General features: G+C 41.2%; 1 protein-coding gene across 3 annotated transcripts in view; it reads left to right on the forward strand.

The window, feature by feature from the left end:
* hivep2a (HIVEP zinc finger 2a) overlaps positions 1–15943 on the forward strand; it is a 119323-nt gene that overhangs the window by 21359 nt on the left and 82021 nt on the right. The gene's annotated exons all lie outside the window — the stretch shown is intronic.

Below are 15943 nucleotides of genomic sequence, written 5' to 3' on the forward strand. Positions count from 1 at the left end.
TCCTCTTCAAAGCTCTGTCTATCTGTCTCTGGATTCAGTCCTCCCCTCCCTTTCATCCCCCTCTCCTCTCCTCCCTTCTCTGCTCTCATCTCCTCTCCTCTGTTCCAATCCTGTCTCAACTCGTATCTTCCCAGTTTGTCTCCTCTCTGATGTTCTCCTCTTTCCTTTCTGTCCGTGTCCTCCTCTACTCCTCTTTTTTTTTTGCTGTTTCCTTTCTTCTTTTGCTTGTCTTGCCCTCTTCCTTTTCTTTTCTTCCTTCTCTACTCGTCTCCTCTCATTCTTACTTCCTCTCTGTGTCCTCTTCTCCTCTTTGTCATCTTTTCTCTTCTTTTTTCCTTTCCTCCTCCCATCCAGCCTCCTAATTTGTCCTCCCCTCCCCCTTCTTGTAAGCTTTCCTTTTGTCTATCCTCCTTTCCTCTCCTGTCCTGTCTTTTTATTTATCCTTCCTCTTCCCTCCTTGTCTAAGCTCTTCCCTCCTCCTTCTTTTTATATATCCTACTCCCTTTTTCATCCCTCTCTCTCTTTTTTAACCTATCCCCTCCTCTATTGATCTTATCTCCTCTTTTTCCTCGTTTTTTGTCTTCTTGACTCCTCTTTTTCTTCCTCTCACTCCATTTCCTCTCCTCTCATTTACGCCTTTCTTTACTTCCTCTCTGCTCCCCTTCCTCCCTCTCCTCTCCTCTTTTCTTCTCTCGTCTTTTTAATTTTAACTCCTCTTCAAGCTTTCCTCTTATTTTGCTTTCATCCTTCTCTTTTCCCGTTTCTCTCTGTCCTCCTCACTTTTCTCATCTTATATCCTGCTCCATTTCCCTTTCTCCACTCCTGCTCTCTCGTCTCCTTTCTTGTCCCTCTTCCTCTCCTCCTCTTTTCATCTCCCTCTTTTTCTCTCCTTTCATCCATCCTCCAAATGTGTCTTCCCATCCTTTCTCTCTTGCAAGCTTTTGTTTTGCCTCTCCTTCTTCCTTTTACTCCTCCCTTTCTCCCCCTTTATTCTTTTCCCAACTTTTGCCCTCCCTTCTTCCCTCCCAAATCTCATCTCTCTTGTTTTAACTGCTTCTCCTTCTTTCTTCTTTTCTCCTCTTCTCCTGTTGTTTCCTCTCCTTTTCTTTGGTTCATCAGTTCCCCTCACTTCTTTCCTGCACCCCTCCTCTCTCTTTTAATCTCATCTCTTCTCTTCTCCTGTCCTCCTCTTCCACCCTTTCGTCTTCCTCCCTCTCCTCATCTTCTTTCATCTCGATGTGCTAAAAGAAACCCAAAAAATTCAAAACAGATCCTCCTTTTCCTCTCTCGGCTGTCAGCGGTACGATCTCTCTCTCTCCCTCTCCCTCTCTGTCTCCCTCTTCAGCTTCAGTCTTTTAACTGAGGAATTAAAAGACACTTAGATATTTTCACTGTTTGTTTTGAAAGGATCTGTACCTGATGTGTGTTTCCGTGCTGTGACACACAAACACACACTAACGGTGTCGGTGACAGGATTTGGCTGACAACTCAGTGATATTAGACCTCTCTGTTAACTTAAACTACATAGGAGGATCAGACGCAGCTGTCAGCCATCTGTGTGTCTGTGTGTGTGTCTGTGTGTGTGTCTGTGTGTGTCTGTGTGTGTGTCTGTGTGTGTGTCTGTGTGTGTGTCTGTGTGTGTGTGATCTCTTGTTAGAATGCCTCAGTGTCATCAGTAAATTTTTTGCTCTGTCCTCCATCTATCTAATTCCCACTGGATATAAAACGTTCAGCTGAGGGCCAGAAATATCTATGCAAATATATTCAGATAAGTCTTGTTTCAAAAAAATTTAAATACGGAGAAGTTCCTTCCAAAATCGTGATTGTTGGCATGAAAGTAAAGCACATTACAGGGGAGTGTTAGAGTTATGAGTCATTTTAAGGTATTTAATTTCAGAATATCCCAAAAATGTATCACGATTTGTAAAATACTGACAGGAAGAAAGGTGTCTTATCTGCTTTTAGGACCTTAAAAGGTATTAAGGCATGTTAAAGTTGCATGGAATTGGCCTTTGGATCATTATTAACCTCCTTTTGACGTCCGTCTACATAAAACTTAAGGATGAGTGGAGACTCACGAGTTCAACCACAGGGCTTTGGAATATAACAAGGTTTAGTAAACTGACAGCTGTGACTCATGATCCTGCGCATGCTGCAGGTAAGATGAAAGTTTGAGGTAGAGGAATTTGCAGGTTTTATATGATATGTATGATATAGGAGTTAAGAGTTACACTTTAGAATTTGTCAAAAATACATTTTTTAATGGAATTCAGGTGATGATTTTAAAGCTTTAAAAAAAAAGCTTTTTCTGATATTTTATCCACCTACAGTGTGTCAGTGAGACTATAAGCTATATAACTATAACTATAAGAAAAACCTCCAGTATATAGCAAAAACACCAGCAAAAAACTACAGCCTCAAAAATGACCATAAAGTTGAAGAAGCACACCTATAACATAACATTTGAAGTCAGGATTTATTTTAGTTTGGTGGAGCTTATAAATGGGCTGTAATTAAGGACTATTTTCATTATTAATTAGTTTGTCTTTTATGTCAGTAATAGCTGATTCACAGTACTGTGCAAAAGTCTTATGCCACTTTGAACTTTAGCAAGGTTATAATGACCATACGTATTTATTTCTCAGTAGTCTCTTTACCAAAATACAACCAGTATACAGTATAAAAAATGCAAATATTTCAGAGTAAAACAACCTCATCGGGCTTAAGTTGCAAATATTTACTGTGACCTCCATTTCCACTTAGCATGTCTTGAACTCTCTGAGGCAGGCAATGTGAGATTTACAATACTAATCCTCTGGTGTGTTTACACCAGGTAGCATTCAGGACATGTCCAAAGCTCAATATTGATTGTTTGAGCTACCTTTTGTTATGGTTGTATGATTCTATGTTTCACACTAAATACTGACTTCAGTCAGAAGAAGCCATTTTGTTTTGACGTTTTCTGCTGTTTTAAAACATTGTACATGTTCTCTGTAGTCTTTGTATCTTCATACAGAGACTAAGCAATACATTTATATATTATGTCCTCATTACAACTTTTCTAAAACAAAAAATCTATGGTGGCTGAAGATTTTTGCACAGTACTGTATGTTGCATCTATAAAATGACAGGAGATCGTAAAAAACATGCATTATGAGTTCCCAGAGTTTTCTTTCTCCGCCAACAGTCCAAAACCGAAAAATATTTAGAGTTGGGGTGATCTGAAAATCACCTGCAGCTCGCTCCTATCTGTCCAAAGCCCCTCCCATAAAACCACCACTGGCATATGCATGTGCTTCACAGTAATCTAGTGCGTCCTTAACATTGATTTACTTAATCCTTATTCATTGTACAGTTGCATACAGCTCTTTCGCTCAGTTCGTCCTTGCCTCTCTCTCTTTCTCTTTTTATCATACGACAAATGAGACAAGAATTAGCTCGCTAGCCACCAGACTACGCCTCCTCCTGAGGAGAGGGGCAGCAGCTCCAGAGATGGACCCCCCCAGCGTCGTCTGTCACAGTGGGCTGTTGGCCAGTGGTAACACTGGGTGTTAACAGCAACAACGGAAAGTTGCTGCTGTTACAGTCGAGGCTGTCCGGTCCCCCAGAGCCGGGGTTTGCACTGGCAGGACTTTGGTTCTTGCGACCGCTTACTGGGCTCCATCTCTGGAGCTGCTGCTTGCTGTCCTTCTGGCGAAGGACATAATGTGATTCAAAGTTGTAGCTAACGTTAGGTACTTAAAAGATGACTTTGAAGCTGTAGCCATGAGCTTATGGCTCCAGTTAGAAAGCAAAAACTATTAGCAGCATTTCCACATCTGAAACACTTTGCCAATATTAGCGCAGGTTTTATTTTGTTTATTGTCAGACCCCCTTTCCAACTGTAACTTTTTACCAACTTTTTGATCACTTTGTTTCTTTTCATGGGTTGCTTTGCAGTATAGGCACACTGTAAAATTGAATTTTACTTTAAAAGATATAAGAAACTGATTGCCTTGAAAAATGGAAGTAAATATAAGTCATAAATTATGTTGACTTTATATCTAATTGTTAAGTTTACTTAAACTTTATTTATTTCTTTTTTTAGTTTTTAGTTTGCAACTTAAAAATGACAAGTTTTAGCAACTAAACAAAGTTTATTGTGCTGTATATCTTTTGTTTGCTGGTTGCTAACCAGTCAATCACATTTGTATATTCTTAACAAAGCAGAAGTCGCAGATCTCCACACTTCATCACTGGCTAAATCCTCTTTGTCATGATCAAGTTAGGTCAGACTTAGAAGAAACAAGGTCATATCACTTGTCATTTTTCATTTGCAACAACTCCTCAAAAGAAGGTAAATGCAGCTAAATTTGAAGTAAACTGAACAATTAGATATAAAATAAACATAGATTAAGATTAATAGTTATATTTACCTTTCCTTTTCAAGACAATCAGTTTCAGAGATTATTTTAAGTATTAGTTTTTTGTTACAAAAGCTGGAATCACAACTTTCTCTGCATGAGTTTGTGCCATTGAATCAGGCTGTGACCACATTGATGTGCACGTAGATCTTTATGTGTAGATCAGCTAATGAAATGACCTGTGATTGGCCAAAGTTTCCTATGATGGCGTAGACTTTCTAAAGCCCGAAACAGAGCCAGGAGTCTAGTTTTAATATACAATACAATTTACTGGTTAAATTGTACATGTATGCAATAGTGTTGCTATATTGAGGTATTACAACACTACAGAGAAGAACATTTTCCTTCTAACATCTGTCCTCTCTTAAATAAATACATTCAGGCCTCCTGTCTGTTTCTCCACAGCTGGATGTCTTGTCTCTTACTGTTCAGCATGCAGGCATTTTACAGTTTCACAACTTTTTTGTATTTTCAAGTCAGAAATCAGCAGCTTTTGACAGCTTGGTGTCTTTATTTTGCTGCTTAAATTGTTAGCCTGTTGACACCGATGGTTTGTAGAGTTACAGAGTTTGCAGATATACAGAGTTGGATATACAGTGCATGCCCTTTTTTTAGGTATATATGAACAGATGTGTAGAAACGAGTACTGCATATAAACACACGTCAAAATGAAGCCCAAACAACATATAGACGTGCATGTGTGCATATGTACTGTAAATGCACACACATATTCCACACACAGAGGCATGCGTGCTGTACATGAACCCAGTCGCAGTTGGTTTGCACCCTCCTCACCAAACCAAACACTGTAATTTATCTCCATCTCTCTCTCAGTCCGACCTCAGGCTGTTAAAGGTTTCCCGTTGGGTTTGTGGTGGGCAGAAATGTCAGAGCTGTGGATTCCAGCGCCGGGCAGAGAGGCTGCTGTGTGGTGGCTGATTGCTATGCTATATGTGTTATGTTTCTGTCCGTGGGGTGCTGCTTTTTTAGGCAGCGTGTGTGTGTATGTTAAAGTGAAGTGTTCTTGAGCCTGATGATCTGATCTGACCTGAGATGAAGCTTTTCCACCTGGGACGTTAACTTTGGGATGGATGCTTCTTACTAATGTCAGAGACGTCACCAAAAGCAATAAACAAAAAAGTTTTTAAGTAGAGTACATGAGAGCAGGGAAAAAAATAGACATTATTTTTTATCTATTAGTTTTATTTCTCTGCCCTCTTAAGTTTTATATGCCCGTAGCAAAACAATAAAGCTCATAGTGAAACTGGAGGCTAGTTCACCACTTCACAACATTTAAAATTTGGACATCTGTGATTAGAGTGGCTGCCCGCGCTTCTGTGTTGGAAAAAAAAAGATTTGGCGTATACTAAAAACAGAGGGGGTCAAGTTGTTTCACGGTTGTGTGGATTGATTGATTTGTAGAAATCAAAGGCAACTGGTCCCACGACGAGTGACGGACAACTAAAATGCTCCGGAAAGCCCTCACTAAGCGCTGGTGGTGTGGATTACTCTCAAACACAGAGGATGTGACATCATGTCCAGATGTTTCCAGCAGGAGTTCAGAATCGTAGAGCCAAGGCTTCCTTCACAAGCTGCCATTTTGCTCTCAGCAATCGTACAGGGAGGAATCCATAATGGCGGGGGAAACTCAGAGAACATTTTCTCTCTACTGGAATAGATAAATAAAGCAGAATGCAATGCATGTGATGTATGTTTCTCCTACAGTATTTTAGCTGATTTCCATTTCCCTTATCTGTAACAGCTTATCCTAATCACAGTCAGCCAGTCCTCAGCTGATATTGGGCGAGAGGCTGGGTACACCCTGGACAGACCACCAGCCTATCACAGGGCTGACACATCGAGACAGACAACCGTTTACCGTCACCTTTACACATACGGCCAATTTAGATTGCTCAGTTAACCTAACCTGCCGACACGTTCTCATCCCATGTCGTCACATACTGCCGTTTTGCAGTGTGCATCGTCGTCTATATGTTACACACTAGGTATCCTTCTGCATCTGCTGTTGTTGTCAACACAAGCACATACTGCAATGACGCTGCACGTGGTTATGTTTAGGCAACATAAGCACATGGCAACAACCAGCATGACGTCAACAAACAGACATGTTGGCATGGATGGTTAGGATTAGGGGAAGGAGGCAAATGGCAAGATGCCCTATAGGCACCCTTGCACTTCGAATATTACGTCCTTACTGGCAGCATTCCAACTTGATGCCATCCTCCAGCTATCATGCACACGCAACAGGTTCCTTCCGGCCACGTTTCCAAGTGACGCTGCCCATCCTTGTATTATGTGGACACGGCAGGTGCCGTCCACTTGCATATAATTGCGCTGTGACCAGTTCTGTCCGGTCGCATTCTCAGCTGTCACCACCCAGCAGCATATCACATGGACATTAAAGGTGGCCTTTGGTGTCAGGATGTTGTGCCTAAAGCATTGACAAAGTGACGGTATTTGACAACTTTGGAATGATAACAGGCTGAACCTGCATTTCTTTGGGCTGTTGGAGTACACTAACACAAGGAGAACATGCAAACTGCACACAGAAGGGCCCTGACGGACCGTTTGAACCAGCATTCTCTTGCTGTGAGGCAACCGCTGCACCACCATGACGCCATGTTAAATGATTTAACTCAAAAAAAAACTTGCTTGACTGTCGAGTAGGAGTGCAACTAACAATTAATCTGCAGATTAACAAATAATCTCATCACAATTTTCCAGATCTCTAAGATAAATCTTCAGATTGCGTCTTTTGTTCAACCTACAGCTCAAAACCCAAAGACTCTTCATTTACTATCATTCATGACAAAGAAAAGCAGCAAATTTTCACATTTAAGAAGCTGGAAAAGCAATTGTTGAACATTTCTTCATGAAAAAGACTGCAAAGATTATTGATCATTCCATCATCTAATCGAGTAATTGTTGCAGTTCTTCTGTCAGTATCAGGGAGAATCTTGAAAATTTCCATGGCTTTCAAAATGTATTCTACTGAGTCTGATGTCTTTAGCACCCTTACCTTGCAGGTTCATGGCGCTCCTTTGAGAGTCTCCCATCACTTTTTGCCTCTACATAGGAAAAGGTTAAAGTAATTCTGGAAAATGTAGAAAAAAGATTAACTTACCTCACATTCTTTCTGAAGGCTACAGTAATTCATACACGCCTCTCCACCCAGGATCCCACTAAACTCAGAGCTGTTTTCCCGACTTTTTTTTGGCCTGCTTGTTGTCGTTCATGTTTATTTTGGTACAAGAACACGCGACAGTTTGCGTTCTCACTGGATTTACGGGATTGTCTATTACTGCCAGAGCTCCAGTGGTCACTGACCAGTGGTTTAGTGTGTTGTCTGGCGCTTTTACATACATAATGTGCACGTTAGTGAAACTGATCATTGAAGATTTAGGAGAGTTTGCTGAACTGTGGGCAGAAGCTTCAAATTAAGAGATTCAGGTTTAATATTTGAAGGGATGCTGGTTTGAAATTCAGGATCAGGAACCGTAGAATTTGGTGTTACAGGAAAGCTGCTAGGTGGATCTGTACAACTGAATGTCAACTTTTTCTGCCCTGATAAAAATAGAAGTTTGAAAAAAAGTTGTCTGTTAACACAAATCTGTAACTTTAACAGTTAATTGTATTTGGCCTCTCAGGAAAGGATGCTTCTCCATCTTTTTGTCTTTCTTCTTCCCTTCTCTGCACTTTCATCCTCCTTTTTTCTCTCCGTATGTCCTCTCCTCTCCTCCTGTTTCTCAGATGCTGCTCAGGGCCAGAAGAGTTATATTTAGCTCTTCTCTCCTCCTCCTTCTCTCCCTCTGTTTCAGTGTTTTGCCCCTGCAAAGATGGCTTCATTAGCCATAGACCTCAGCATGAAAACACACACACACACACACACACACACACACACACACACACACACTGGGGTATGGAAGGGGATAGAGTCTGTTACATAAGAGCCTCTCTTATATAATTTGATGCATATTTGATGCTGAATGGCGCAGTGGCAATGCAGAAAGCTGTGAGGTGTGTGTGTGTGTGTGTGTGTGTGTGTGTGTGTGTGTGTGTGTGTGTGTGTGTGTGTGTGTGTGTGTGTGTGCGTGTGCGTGTGCGTAGAGGAGGAAAGCCAGATTTTTATAGTTTGGCCTCTCCTTGCCCTCCCTGAGCTGTTGCGTCACAGGGAATGCTAAAGGTGAACGGGCAGTCAGAACTAGAAGAGAGTGTGTGTGTGTGTGTATGCACGCGCGTGCATGTGTGTGTGTGTGTGTGCAAGTTTGTGTGTGTACTGGATCAACAAAATACTGAAATGTCTTCTAACATTTCAGTATTTTTTAAAACGTCTGCTTCTCTTTTATCTCCATTTCCTCCTCCTCCATCAATAAAAACTTAATAACAGGAATCAATGAAAGTTAATGGCTTTTACCTGGATTCACCTCATCTGTGCATCTCACCTGCACACTCAGGTGTCTGCACACTCAGGGTTCAACTTTATGCTGATTTGCAGAGCTGCAGCTGCATTTATTTTAAAGGTAGTAGTCCGCAGCATATGGCATGCTAGTTTTGTGTTGCAGACATCACTTTTCAGATGAACCTCTTTAAAGGAGCACTGCAGCAGTTTAGTATTTCACTTCTATAAAGTTGGTGGACTTAAAAGGAATTGTGTAATATAAATTAGTAGAGCCTGAAACGCCCTGACTTTTGGTCGAGCCCCTAAAACTCTGGATGCTACATCTACCATAACATTTTTTCGAACTTTGGAAATCTCCCTCCATAGCCATTATGGAACTTTCTTCCATGGGCTGAGTAGTACTCTCTGTGACGAATAAACAGAACATGATGTGTAAGAAATGCTCATTTCACCTCTTTTCATGTTCTTTTTTTTTTCCATCAACAAAAAGTTGTTTGTTTTATGCTGCCTTCAAGTCATATGGGCAATATCACATCTAAGAGTACACATGAACAAGTCACAAAGGGTACATACTGTATGTTGACATAGTACAATTTCTTTATTTATTTGCTTGTGATGCATGATCATTTATTAGTGACTTTAGTCTGTATGTAATATATCTGTATATGTATGTATGCAATGTATGTAAATATGGTTATTGTATGATGGGACGGCTCTGGCTCAATAAGAAGAGTGGGTCATCCTCTAATCAGAGGGTTGGCAGGTTGATGACCGGCTCCTCCAGTCAGCATGTTGAAGTATCTTTGGGCAAGGCATTGAACCCCCAAATTGCCTCTGATGGCTGTTACATCAGAGTGTGTGAGTGTATGAATGGCTTAAGAATAGTAGCCTCAGCCATCAGTGTAAAAATGTGTGTATGAATGAGTGAATGTGACTCATAGTGTGAAAGCGCTCTGAATGGTTAAATGACAAGAACAGCGCTATACAGTTGCAGGTTAATTTACCATTTACCAGGTCCATTTCATTCTCAAGCCCCACATTTATGATGTAGAAATTATGTCAAACTTCAAAACTTTTTTATGTTTACTCGCTGGGCATAGCCATGGCCACAGGTATTATGTTTTGGGGTTGTCCGTCCATCCATTTGGATTTAGTATTTTAAGTGAATGAACTGGTCTAAACATAGCCACTTTATTTGGGTCTATGTTCTGCTTTCCAAAAAGGAGCAGCAGTGGCAGTTAACAGCTCATAGAAGCCGGCTTGGCACTTAGAGGTCACGGGTTTATTCCCAGTCTGCCCCATAGTGCTGTTAGCTCTCAGCTGTACAAAGCTGTGGTTATACTGGGCAGCTCCCAGGTGGGATTGTATGGAATTCCCCTCTCGGAAAAATAAGGCCAAAATAAAAAAGCATTCCCACACTTTTCTTAATGAAGCATTCCCGGCATTCTTCAAGTTTTCCGGATGGTTGGATCCCAAATCCTCGTTCTGGTGGTAAACAACCTGTTATGTTTTTTTTGTCGGGAAGCAGAGGGTGATTCGTCAGCTTACTAGCACTCTTTTATTTGTTTGTTTTTTCCTTCTTTAATTTCCTGCGAGGGGAAGTAAGTCACAGTGAGGTTGGATTCTGGCAAACAGAAGCAGCTGAAATGGAAAAAAAATGAGCCTCCAAAAGACATCTAAACTTCTAACAATGAAAAAGAAAAAAAGATGTGAGAAGAATCCCACAACAATTGGTATGACAACTCAAGTCACTTTAGTAGGATGTCCATATATGATGTAGATGTATTTAAATCATAAGGAAAAGAGTAGATTCCCTTTATTAAGGTAAGATTTGGCAGATAAAGTAGTGTTTTATTTGCTACATTTCATGCTCAACTATTCCTTAAACTGATTGATTGTTTGATGTGATGTTTTCATGTTGCTTGTTAAGTCCAAAATGAAAAAGATTAAACTCACAAAGACATACAACAGAAAAAACAAACAAACAAAAGTCTCACATTTAGGAAAACCTCTGTCTATCCTTCTATATGCCTTTACTCATCCCATTGAAGCAAAATGTATACAAAAACACACTATGTTGTTGCTGTGTGTGACTGTGTGTGTGACTGTGTGTGTCTGTGTGTGTGTGTGTGTGACATGTTGACACAGTTGACAGTCGTGTGCATCCAGCCATGTCCTGACCTGACCATCAGATACCATCAAACAGCCAGCTAGTCGCGCTATCTGCGCTAATTTCCTGTCGCTAACAGGAGGCTGCCCTTCTGGTGACATTGGTGTAACGTTGGAATCCTTCCCCCCTGCCAGCCCTTCCACCCCCTCCACCCGGTGCAGTCGCTGCCAGATAATGAGGTTGCGTAACAGTTAAACTCTTCCCTGTGTTGTTAATATCGATTAGCCCGCTCCGTCTGACGTACGACAGACACACACAGGGCGCTCAGTTGCCAGTCCATCAGCTGGCAGATCAATCAGAGACTAATGAGATAAACGAGCTCACTAATTAGTTAACGAACCGCTGGCTGACTGACTGACACAAGCACACACAGAGCCAGCCTGGCAGCTTCTCTTCCTGTCAGCTCAGGGGAACAGAGAGCAAGAGTTCCTCGACAAAATGCAGTCCTGTATGTCCAGTTTGATCTCTGAATTAACAAAGACAAAGTCAGAGAATTCAAAACATGTTCATTTTCTCTTTAATGTGACGTTCTATTGCCTGTGATAGTGTCTAACAATATCATGACAGCAAATTCCTCCAAAGTGACCGACAGATTTAGGTTAGTTCGTCTCAGTCAGCTGTGACTGACAGCTCTGCCCCTCTAACCCTGACACACTGCTATTTATCATAGACCTCATATGCGTGTGTGTGTGTGCGTGTGTGTGTGTGTGTGTGTGTGTGTGAGTGTGTGTTTGTGCTGGCATAGTTTGCGTGTAACACTAAACTGGATACCCCTGATGTCTCTGGGACCAAAGTGTGCTTCTGTGAAAGGGACACATAGCTGGAGCGTCCTAAGGGACAGCCTCCGAATAATTTTAGCTTGGCGGGGCAAGCCTGGGCTGGACGACACACAGAGAGACAAATAGACAGACACAAACAGACACATGGCTGAAAAGACGGAAAGTAAGAACACAAAGAACACAAACAGATCTTACAACAGTCTGACGCGCAAAACTTTAAAATATTGAGTGTCAAAACAAGCAAGAAATTTCACCTTCCCCTCTCTCCTCTCCGTATTTCTTCTCTGTTTGTTTACCTTTGGGATCTGTTATGGCACCATGTCACAGGTGTTACTTTCCTGATACAGGAACAACAATATGTGGCATGATTTGAGTTTGATGTTATGTAATAACAGGCGAGGATAACCTTTGTGTTTTTGAGGTTTGGCTCGTTAACTTTAATGAACAGAAGTTTGGGGTAAACACTGTGGGGATTTTTTGTAATCGGGTTTTTGGATCTGCTGCGTTTTCCACTGAGAGTTTATGGTAACCTTTAAGAGCTGACGTCAGCTGTACCTGTGTTGCTGGCCGCTGCTCTGTGTGTGTGTGCGCGCGCGCGCGCGTGTGTGTGTGTGTGTGTGTGTGTGTGTGTGTGTGTGTTGGAGAGGCAGGCAGCAGTCTCTTTAATGAGGGTCAAGGGTTTGTTCTCAGTCTTCATGTTCTGGGAAGGCTTCTTGGTGTGTGTGTGTGTGTGTGTGTGTGTGTATCACCCTTTTCATGAGTGGGAAGCCCCCCACACACACCGCAAGACTTCTAATAATGCACACTGCTTTTTCGAGTAAGCCGAGTCCACTGTGTGTCTCTGTGCAAGTGTGTGTGCGCACATTGTACCACCCCCAGGGGGCGGCAGGTGCCAGGGGCAACATGAAACCGTGCAGAGTGACATGGTGAGAGAGAGTAAGAGAGGGTGTGAAGTGATGAGAGAGAGAGGAAAGGTAAGAGAATGAGAGACATGGACAAAAGTATCTGGATGCCCAAACCTGACCGCAGGGATTCACTTCCATTCAACACTGATGCTGGTGATCAAGTCTGGCTCACAGTCGGCATTGCAGTTCATCCTAAAAGGTGTCGGATCACATTTAGGTCATGGCTTCGTGCAGACCAGTCAGGCTCTTCCACACCAAATTTGGATAAGCATTTCTTTGTGTAGGGGGCATTAAGGACCTTCCCCAATCTGTTGACACAAAGTGGGAAGCACACTGTTGTCTAATATGGTGCTGAAAGTATGAAAAACAGACAGGGGTGTCACACATACTGTTGGCCACATAGTGTAGAGAGTTTGACAGCATGACAGACAAAGATAAAGTCAGAGATAGTGGAGGAGAGAGGAAGAGAGAGAAAGACAGGGAAGCAGAGATAGACAAATAGACGGAGATAGTTTGGAATTAGGGACAGCTGGGCTTTGTGTGTGTGTGTGTGTGTGTGTGTGTGTGTGTGTGTGTGTGTGTGTGTGTGTGTGTGTGTTAGTATAGTGTGTTTGTTGGCATGGCTTGGTTGCATAACACTGTACTGGGTCCCCCTGTGGCTTACAGGCTAAAGTGGTCCCTCTCTCCTCCTCTCTCTCTCAATTAAATTCAATGAACTTTATCGACACAATGTTTTAAAAAATGAAAACACCAAAGCAGAGGAGCAGAGAAACAGAGTGACATACTTGGGAGATAGGCAATCCATAAGAGTTAACTCATGAAATATACCTGCAATTTATAGCACAATATTGGTCCAAACTTTGAGGAATGCAACATGAAATTCGTCATATTATTATTAATCCCTTGAAACCTGGATGGACATCAGTTTTTTTCTTGAGATGCATTCAAGTATTTAAACCTTTAAAACCTGAGCCAAAAGGTGTAATTCCCTTAAAAAACATTGGAAGGCAATGAGCAAAAATAAAAAAAATCGAACAGCAACTATAATTATTATTATTAGAATTATATATTTGTAATATGTTACAGAAGATATATATATATATATGTGTATATATATATATATATATATATATATATATATATATATATATATATATATATATGTGTATATATGTTGTTTTTTTTCAACCTTAGCAATTTTTTCTTGGTCATGTCCTTGTTTGTATTTGGTTTTACTTTCCTTTTTTTCTGATTTTTAGGTTAGTTTTAATTTATTTGTTGCTATTTTTGGGTCATTAAATATTAAGTTACTCATTGCCCTCTTCCCATGTTTTTTGAAAAACATTAAGTTGATTTTCTTGAGTTTCAAAGGGATAAATTGCTTATTTCTCAATAGAGAATAGCCAGCAGTCAAGTTGACAGGCAGGACAGACTCATATGCATTATAAAAAGAGACATCTCCCCATCTCAAAGTTTTGCCAGGGTCCCGTGGGTATTGCATAGAAAAACACCTTGTTTTATTACCATGCCGTGTTTCCCATGGTGTTTTGCTGCAGGGAAATTCTGCTGTGGAAAGAACAGCCCTCACATTTTCTCTGCTCCACTTCCAAAGCTACTGGTTGTCTATAGAGTCGTGTGTGTGTGTGTGTGTGCACACGCGCATTATTTTATAGGCAAGCTCGCAGGCTCACAGTTGTGTGCAGCCATGCGTTTTAAGTGTTGGTATGCTGTGTTTGTGTGTGCTTATACTTGTGTCTGTGTTTAAAGTCCACATGTGGGCAGTTGCATGCAGGCGCTCTCAGTTTTTTGCATGCAGGTATACTGTATGTGTGTACATTAATGTGTGTGTGAGTGCTTGTGTGAGCTTGTCAGTTAACCAATGAAATGCTACTTTACAATTAGTAAGACTCTTACTTTTGTTTGGTATGTTAAATTCAAGAGCAGTGGGTGTAAGAGAGAGGGCATGTGCAGACTAGACAACTGTTGGCATGGTGGATGTCGGACTGTAGTTCATACCACTTGCTAGTTTCTCATAATGCTGCAGGAATTCATGTGGATAAATGACACTTGACATCATGTGTATATAGGACCTAAGAGGGGACAAAATAATGTATTATCGATAATGTTTGTGATTAATTGATTGATTAATTGGAAATGGAATGCCAAAAACAGAATTCTACACAAATTTAGCCTCACTGGCTCTTGCTAGCAGAAAGTTCTTATTGGCTAAATCCACCGACAAATGGTTGTTCAATGTAAAAGATGCATAAATAACTGTCCTGTGTTGAGGACATCATGTCACATCACTCATAGGAAAGACTGAAACCAAGGCTCGAGATCTCGTCACGCAACCACCAGACTTACCAAGGCTTTGGGCAGGAGGACAAAAGGGAGAGGAGGAGAGAAAACACTGACAGAGAAGCATTTAAAGAGGAAAAATATTGCAGTATAGGAAAAGAAAAGAAAAGGCAAAAAAAAAACGTTAAAGAAGAAATGAAGAGAGAAAGAAAAGGAAGACATTTCAAGGGTAGAGGATGAGAGAGTGACATAGTAAAATACGCAAAGAAAGAGCCGAGACAAAGGGAGACAGAAATAAAACACTTTTTGGGAGACAGAAAGTAAAACGGCAGAGAGACAAAGACGGAGACAGTGCGCGGCTGGGGACGAGGAAGAGATGCTTCTAGCCATATTTAATCATCAAATATTAATGCAATAAAGATGGAATACAGGAAATTAATATTCCCCATTAACAAAGAAGGAGAGCGAGTGGGGCTTCAAAAGACAAACGGCCTCCATTTAGCGGTTTGATAGCGGGATCCAAATCAGGTTACGCTCTGCATCCTCCATCTTAACCTGAACACTACATATCCATCGCTCTCACCTGCATCTCCCCCGTTTTACTCTGTTATTGTTTTGCTTGCAGTCTGAAACCATCAGTTGTTGGTTTTGTTGCTCATTGCAGCGGTGTTTCAGTGCGGTCAGGATGGTGACGTTTTCCTCGGATGAGATCTTAATTCTGAGGGCGATGCTGTTTTTGTTGTTAAGGTTGTTGTTTTACTGACCGAGTTCCTATTCCCCTGTTTACTCCACGCACACCAGAAACCGATACAAAAACAATGAAGGTATTGCTACCTGTTGAGCAGGAAATAGAAAGCAAAAACTAGATGTTGAAATAATTCTAATTTGCATAAACTCAGTGACCTTTAAGGACCTCAGTAACAATTTATGGTAGCACTTTCTGGCAATTAAGTCAAACATTAAAGTGA

This window comes from Plectropomus leopardus, chromosome 16 (genome assembly GCF_026936395.1).
Source record: "Plectropomus leopardus strain MGB_pleo_1.0 chromosome 16, ASM2693639v1, whole genome shotgun sequence".
Lineage (NCBI taxonomy): Eukaryota > Metazoa > Chordata > Actinopteri > Perciformes > Serranidae > Plectropomus > Plectropomus leopardus.